This window comes from Tribolium castaneum, chromosome 8 (genome assembly GCF_031307605.1).
Source record: "Tribolium castaneum strain GA2 chromosome 8, icTriCast1.1, whole genome shotgun sequence".
Taxonomy (NCBI): Eukaryota; Metazoa; Arthropoda; class Insecta; order Coleoptera; family Tenebrionidae; genus Tribolium; species Tribolium castaneum.
This window is the reverse complement of record NC_087401.1, coordinates 8,296,119-8,303,350: the sequence shown is the minus strand read 5'-3', so window position 1 is coordinate 8,303,350 and position 7,232 is coordinate 8,296,119.

The following is a 7,232-nucleotide window of genomic DNA, read 5'->3' as shown; positions in this document are numbered from 1 at the left end:
ATAATGTGTGGATGCTTGGAGAATAGAATAGCAAATTATGAAAATCCCTTGGGAATTTTTACCTAATTAAGTCTAAGTTATTATGGGGTAATTGGATGATTAATGAGTGCGCCAGTTTATTAATATTGTATTTCATTCCTATTATTTAAGAAAAATAAGTCAAAAAAACTTAAATTATATTCCAAAAAATTGAAAAAAGTTTTGACAAAAAGGTTTGTCATTCTTTATGCGCGTCGGTATTTTGGGTTGCATAATTTCAGGTTTTTGTCCTTAGTAATACTTTTAAGACAGTTTATATCATGTATTAAAATAAGAGAAAATAATAGTTATTTACTTAACGAGTTTAAGTGAAAATCGGAAGCTTTATTTAACGTGGAGTTTATCCTCCACGAGGAGAAATAAATGAACCGATTTAAACGAAAAGAACTGAATACAAGATTTTATTCTTAAAATTGCTTTAAATCTGTTAAAAATAGTCTGACGTTTCGTATTGAGAAATACGTAAATTTTGACAGTGTTGAAGAATAATACAGTGCGTTCAAAAAGTCTTTAGGTCAACTCTTGCTGTGAAATTTTGAAATTATGTTGATTTCGTACGATTACTACATACGAAAATACTGGCGTTGGATAAAATCGCAAGTAGCGCGTTTGACATTTCAACAGAATAAAACGATAATCTATAAGAGACAATAAAAAATATGTCAATCTAAATTCCACAGCAAGAGTTGATTTAAAGAGTTTTTGAACACACCGTATATTTTTTATTTTTTTTATTTTATGCAACTAACTGTACAGGGTCCTTTATTTAGGATGTTCGATTAGGGTGACACATTCACTGGTCCAACAAAAGTTGACATTTTAGCGAAATTTTAAAAAATCTATATCTTTGAAACAAAGACATATAGGCACTTTATTTACAGAGAATTTAATAATGTTATCAGCGATTTTTTTCAACTATTTGTTTAGCTGTAATAACATAAAGTTTGATTTTTTTAAATAGGAATCATAGGCGGCCGTGATATTTTTGAAAAGTTTTTTTTTTCTGATTTGATATGTCTGTTTGTGTAATACACTATTTTTAAATATTTAAAAAACACAACATTTCGTTTTTTCTTTATAGTCGGCCATGAAAAAATTTTGGACTTTTAATTAAAACTATAAAAAATGTATTACCCAACAAGTATTTATAATTTAATTATTTTTTAAACACTAATTAATTCAAAAAGAGAAACAGCGTAATAAATTATTATTAGATTAAATTTTTGTGATTAACAAAAATTATTTGTTTTTAGATTTAAAATGGCAAGCTTACATTGTCATTCTAATTACTAATTAAACATGAAATATCGGAAAAAGAAAAATTTATTAATTGTATAATTGCCTGTCAATAAAATTATTTTACAAAAAAATGTCAATCCAAACACTAAAATCAAATTCCATTTGCGGTAAAAAATACATAACGTCACTTCCATTACACTTCACTAAATCATAAAAAAAGTGTCATCAAATGGTAGTGACACATAGTTTTCAATTTTCTGCACATTTTTTATGTAATTAAAATCTGCAACAATCGTATATTTGTTCAATTGAAAATAACTTTAACTTAGCTTATTTTTATAATTTCATAATTTTAAATATATTTTTATCAAAAGTATATAAAAATATCACACTGTATTTATATTGTTTTCAGTTCAGTAAAAAATATGTTTTTCGAAAATGTCATAGGCAACTATCAATCCTATTTTAAAAAATACAACTTTATGTTATTACAGCTTAAACAAAAGATTTAAAAAAACCGCTGATAAAATATTAAATTCGCTGTAAAAAAATGATTGTATAATGTCTTTGTTTTAATGTATATCTTTTATAATAAGGAAGATATGATTTTTTTTAGATGTCGCTAAAATGTCAACTTTTGTTTATACGTCGAAAACAAAAGATGGTAGCGGGATGCGGTTTTGACCAAAATTATTTTCTCAAAAAACTGACCCGAGAATGTTTTTCTCTAAACCTCTTAGTTTCGGAGATCCCCTATTCAGACATCCAAAATGCAGCACCCTGTATAAATTTCGATTTTTCGCACCTATAGCTAGAATAAAATTTGTAAATCCGTGAAAAATTACCAAATTTTTGCAATATTAGATTAAGGGAAATGATGTTCAAAAGTTGAAAGAATTAATAAAAAAAAAAAACAAAAGGTAATTTTAAATCTGTACCTATGAGCGAAAATAGCTTAAATCTAAAATGCTAATCTAAAACAAAAAATTCTCATTTAGTAACCAATGGCACAATTTTACCCAACATTCATGAGCGGTTATTTTATAATGGAATTTTTTGTGGTAAGTGGATCTAGCAGGTTAACAAAGAGATATATGATTTTATTCGATTTATAATTTAAAAAAATGCATTTAATAAAGGACTTAATACTTTAACGCCCTAAACATTTAATAAAGTTTTTTTTTTTCAATTTTCAAAAGGTGAAAATTAATGTTTAACGCATTCATATTGTAATGAATTTTTTAAGCAATTCAAATATATTTATTAAGCAAGAAGATTAATTTTTGGCAGAAAATCTTCAGCAGGAAGATTTCTGTAATAATGGTCCTGTAATTCCTAAGTTATCGTAATTTACTTTACTGATGGATAAGCCTTCATTTCTAAGTTGGAGGAGTAATTAAGGCAAATTCGCAAATCTAAAGGCTTTCTTGGTTTTCTTCTAAAATTGACACAATTAAAATTTTCAGTGAAATTTGTTTTAAAATATAATTTTTCTATTCTGCTTTTCTTAACTGAAATCAATTAACTTCTGCTAATTAAATTAGCTTCCACCTCCACGTTGTTTTCTTGCTACACAAGATGATGTTACATTCAAATAAACGCTACGAAAGTCCAAGAAATTTTCTAATTTCATTAAGTACACATTAAAAAGGGAATTTTTACAATTTTGGAAAAAAATTTGCTCAGTCGTTACAGGTGATAAAATTTAAAAAATAAAATTATTTTCTAACGTAAGCACTATGTTTTATAAATGATTTATACAGGGTGTATCGGAAATACGTGTCTTAAGTAATAGAGCAAGTAATAGAGCTTAACAAATAAAACATTTTTTATTTGTAATTTTTCAATAAAAAATTTGCAAATTTACTTAAAATTGGGAAAGATATAACATATTGAAACGTGTACTATGGGTACAAAATTAAGAGCCGAACTATTTTTGTTGTGATAGAAATGGACAATTTAAACAATTTAAAACAACAATGAAATTTGTAAATTTGTTGATATATACACAAACTAATTATCAAACACTGACCGGCTCGTTTGCCAAAAAAAAGGAGGAAAACAGTGAAAAATAATAAATAAGAATTTTGCAAAATTTTATACAGAAAAGTTGTTGTATTTGATGAGTTTTATTACGTGTTAACATTAACACACGTATTTCTGGTACACTCTGTAGATTAGTTTCAAATAGAAAGTGTGTTCAATGTTTATTTTTTCTATTTTTTTCTGTTTTCTTTTAATTTTTTCTGATTTTTTTCAAAACATTTTCTAATTTTTAAAAATAATGTCTCGTAATTTCATCAAGAATCTTTCTGACTTCTTCAATTCAGCACATAGATTTCTTTTGTTACAATGTTATAGAATTAAAATAAAGAAATTTAAAATTAAAATTTATGTACGAATACGTTAAGTTATGACAAAATTCAGGTAAGATAAGTTCTTTCACGAGTTTGTCGAAATCTCGAGGAAATTGAGAGGCATCTAGGCATTTTTAATAACTAAATCAAGAAAACTCATTCTCAAACTTTAGGGGAAATCATGAAGCAATCAAAGGAAATCATAAAGAAATTAGTAAAAATTACTAAAATTACTAAAATTAAAAGAAAAAATAAAAGAAATCAAGAATTTAACTACGTGAGTTCATTATTGTCAAGCATTAATAAGTAGGAAAATTTAAAAAATCTAAATGCAAAAGGATTTATAAATTTTACAAAAATTAAGAGAAATTTGGGTTAAATAACTATGTATATCAAAGGAAAGAAGTTTCAAGAATTTGGGGAAATGTTAGAGAAAATCTGAAGAAACATAGTAGAAGATAAATTTACAGTAATTTTGAATTAATTGATTTTTTAGCAGTTCTCTATTTTTGTCAGGTTGGCAGGCTTTCGAAATCCATTGTTGTTGATTCCGATCGTTTTTGATTTATGCAACCCACTATACAAAATCCAATGTTTTGCACCTCTTACTAGAAATATTCAGACACATTGTGTTATTTGTTAGACAAAGGTTTTGGCAATTTGTGTTTAATTAAACTTTACGTTTAAAATTTACAATTGAATTGATTAAATTTTCAACAAATGTTTGTTTTTATCAGGTTGGCGAGCCTTTAGTTTAGAATCCATTGTTAGTAATAACTGTGTGAACAGTTTTGTGTGTGAAAAGTTAAGAAAATGGCCACAATACGGCTTAAACAAAGTTTAATTAACTTTGGTTCAATACTTTAATTGTTAATCAATTTATTATTTTTTAAAGACGATTTGATTAATTCTATAACCGTTCTAGTCAAAATGTTTAGTTTTGACATGTTCGTCTAGATATTGATTCGAAGGACCGTTGTTACATTATAGTGCTGAATTGGAGATTCGTTATTTCATGCATGTCTAATAAAGAAAACGCAAAGAGTTCGAGCCAAAATATTTATTCACTAAATTAGAGCCATTGGTGATGGTATGCAACACCTAATACAGGGTGTCTCATCTAAGACTTTCGAGCCTGATATCTCAGATATTTGCCAACGGATTTTTATGAAATTTAAAATGCACATATTTTAGAAGATAAAAATTAAAATCCAATTAACGCAACAACTCAAGTCTTAAAAACGTAATTTTTACATGCCTTTCTAAAATGTTAAGCCTTTTAAGACTTATATTAAAAAAACTATCGTCAGTGAAAAATGCTGTCAGAAAAAACTCGTTCGTGGAAGACGTCTGTTTCGCGAGAAAAATGAGAAACAAACTGTTAAACGTGGGTACAGATGCAAAAGCGTAGATCTCTATGAGACAAATGAGCACTACCATTGAATTTTGGTCACTCCTACTCGCAGAAACGTAACTGTCACGTAACATTTCACAATTATCTCTCAACCATACAAAGTTAAAAAACAATATTTTTGACTTACTTTTGGTACTGGATGCTTTAATTCTTTCAAAAAGGACTAAAAGACTGGACAACAACTGAAAAATTCTAGACACTTGAACATTCAGGACTTTGGAAATGTTTCGTACACTGCTGATTGGATTCTTTTCAAAAGCTTGAATTACAGCCCCAACTATTGCTTCGTTTCCAGTGAGGTGTTTTGTCGTCACTCGATTTAGTTCAGGCACGCTTCCTGTGTCTTCAAATTATTGACGATTCTTTGAACTTTAAATTTCATAAATAACATTTCACAAAAAGTCCAACGACTCTTAGGCGAATATTAATTCCTCTTTCAACAACACAGAAATTTCACTGTTGTTGGTTTTTAAAGTAATTTTGCCAAATTAAAACAATTTTACTATTCTGACAGCGCTCACACTTTTCACAGTTTTTTTCAGTGGTACACAAAATGCCGCATAGAAATGCTTCATCAATAGTTTTAAAAGGTGACTCCCCAAGTGACTATCAAAATTTGGATTAAGTTTTTAACAACAAAATTTCATTTTTTTGGATCAGCCGAGCGATTTGGTTAATTTTTTGTATGGCCATTTATTTTTCGAGGTTTAATGATCCAACGGTAATTTGGCTTAATTTTAAATAAAAGAAATGCGTTTTAAAATTTCACTTTTTAACTTGAGGTTATTTTTTTGCCCCTAATTGAAAGACCACCACTTAAAATATGTGCATTCTAAATTTCATAACAATCCGTTGCCAAATAACTGGGATATTAAGCTCGAAAGTTTTAGCTGAGACACCCTGTATAGACAAGTTAAACCTTCGACCATATATCATGATCAGTGTGAGGAAATTTTATGGGGTGGCCATGAGGCCACAACCGATCAGCCGACTCGTCGTAGCGCTCTCGCGATGTTCATATTTATCGATGAAATGGTCCGCTACAGCGTGTGCATTGGCGTAGTTTACTTGGGGTTTATACAATTAATGTTACCGGTCGCTTACAAAAATCTAATTAAAACATAAATATTATTGTTTTATTATAGATTCGGAGTACCCAAGAAAAATTGTGGCAATAAAATAGTCGCTAATTTATTAAGACTGCGGTATATTTGTTGAGATTATTTTCTGAACCAATTTTAAAATAGTCGCTAATATCAGCTTCTGATTGGTTAGTTCAAACCCTGACAAGGCACCTAATTTGACATAATCGTTAAAAAATAACTTCATCATTTCCTCAATCTTACATGGACACCAATGAAGATGTTTAAACGTGGTGTGGTTGAAAACATTTCAAGGGCTAAAAATGGTAAATAATTGAAAAAATATTAATATCACACCAAAGAATACTTTGAAATGAATTACAATTTCGCAATCTAGTTCTACTGGGTCACTTTTATGCTTTTTAAATAAGTACATGAGATAAAAATGTTCTTTTGACTTTTTAGATATTATTAAAATTAACAGAGAGTTAGGGCGGTTAAAAGTAAAGGTATAATATTAATAGACAAGTGACATTAATTATTTTGTAATTATTTACAAATTACGATTTTTATCTCTCGAAATGTTATCAAAGGCAATGAACACGCTTCAGAGGGAAATACAGTTCGGTTTCACCTCAGGCGCATTTTGCAGTAATTTTAAATTGCAATAACTTGGTGAGTCTTACAGATAACGAAATGATTCTTGCACCAAAAATTTATTTCAAGTATTAGCTTTATTTCGTCTCGATTATGTGGAAGTCTATCTTTTAAATTAAAAAACTTTCTCGCATCTCGAAAATTTCACTACACAATTATGCAACGTTACAAGAAAATGTAATTTTCTTTGGTTTCCCCTTATCAAAACTCAACCTTGTTAAACTACGTATAAATCTGCATTTATTGAAAATTTGTTTGCAAAAAAAACGGAGTTCCTAGCTTTATCCAGAAGGAAGATATGAGTATGTAAACGCAAAATGTGTTCAATTTTAGGTGTTTGCAAATTTTTAGCTAAAACGTCTTTTCAGCCCCTTCGCGAGGGGCAAAAAATTCTTTGTCTAAACATTTTTTAATACTCTTTCCTAACTTATATCAACAATGCAA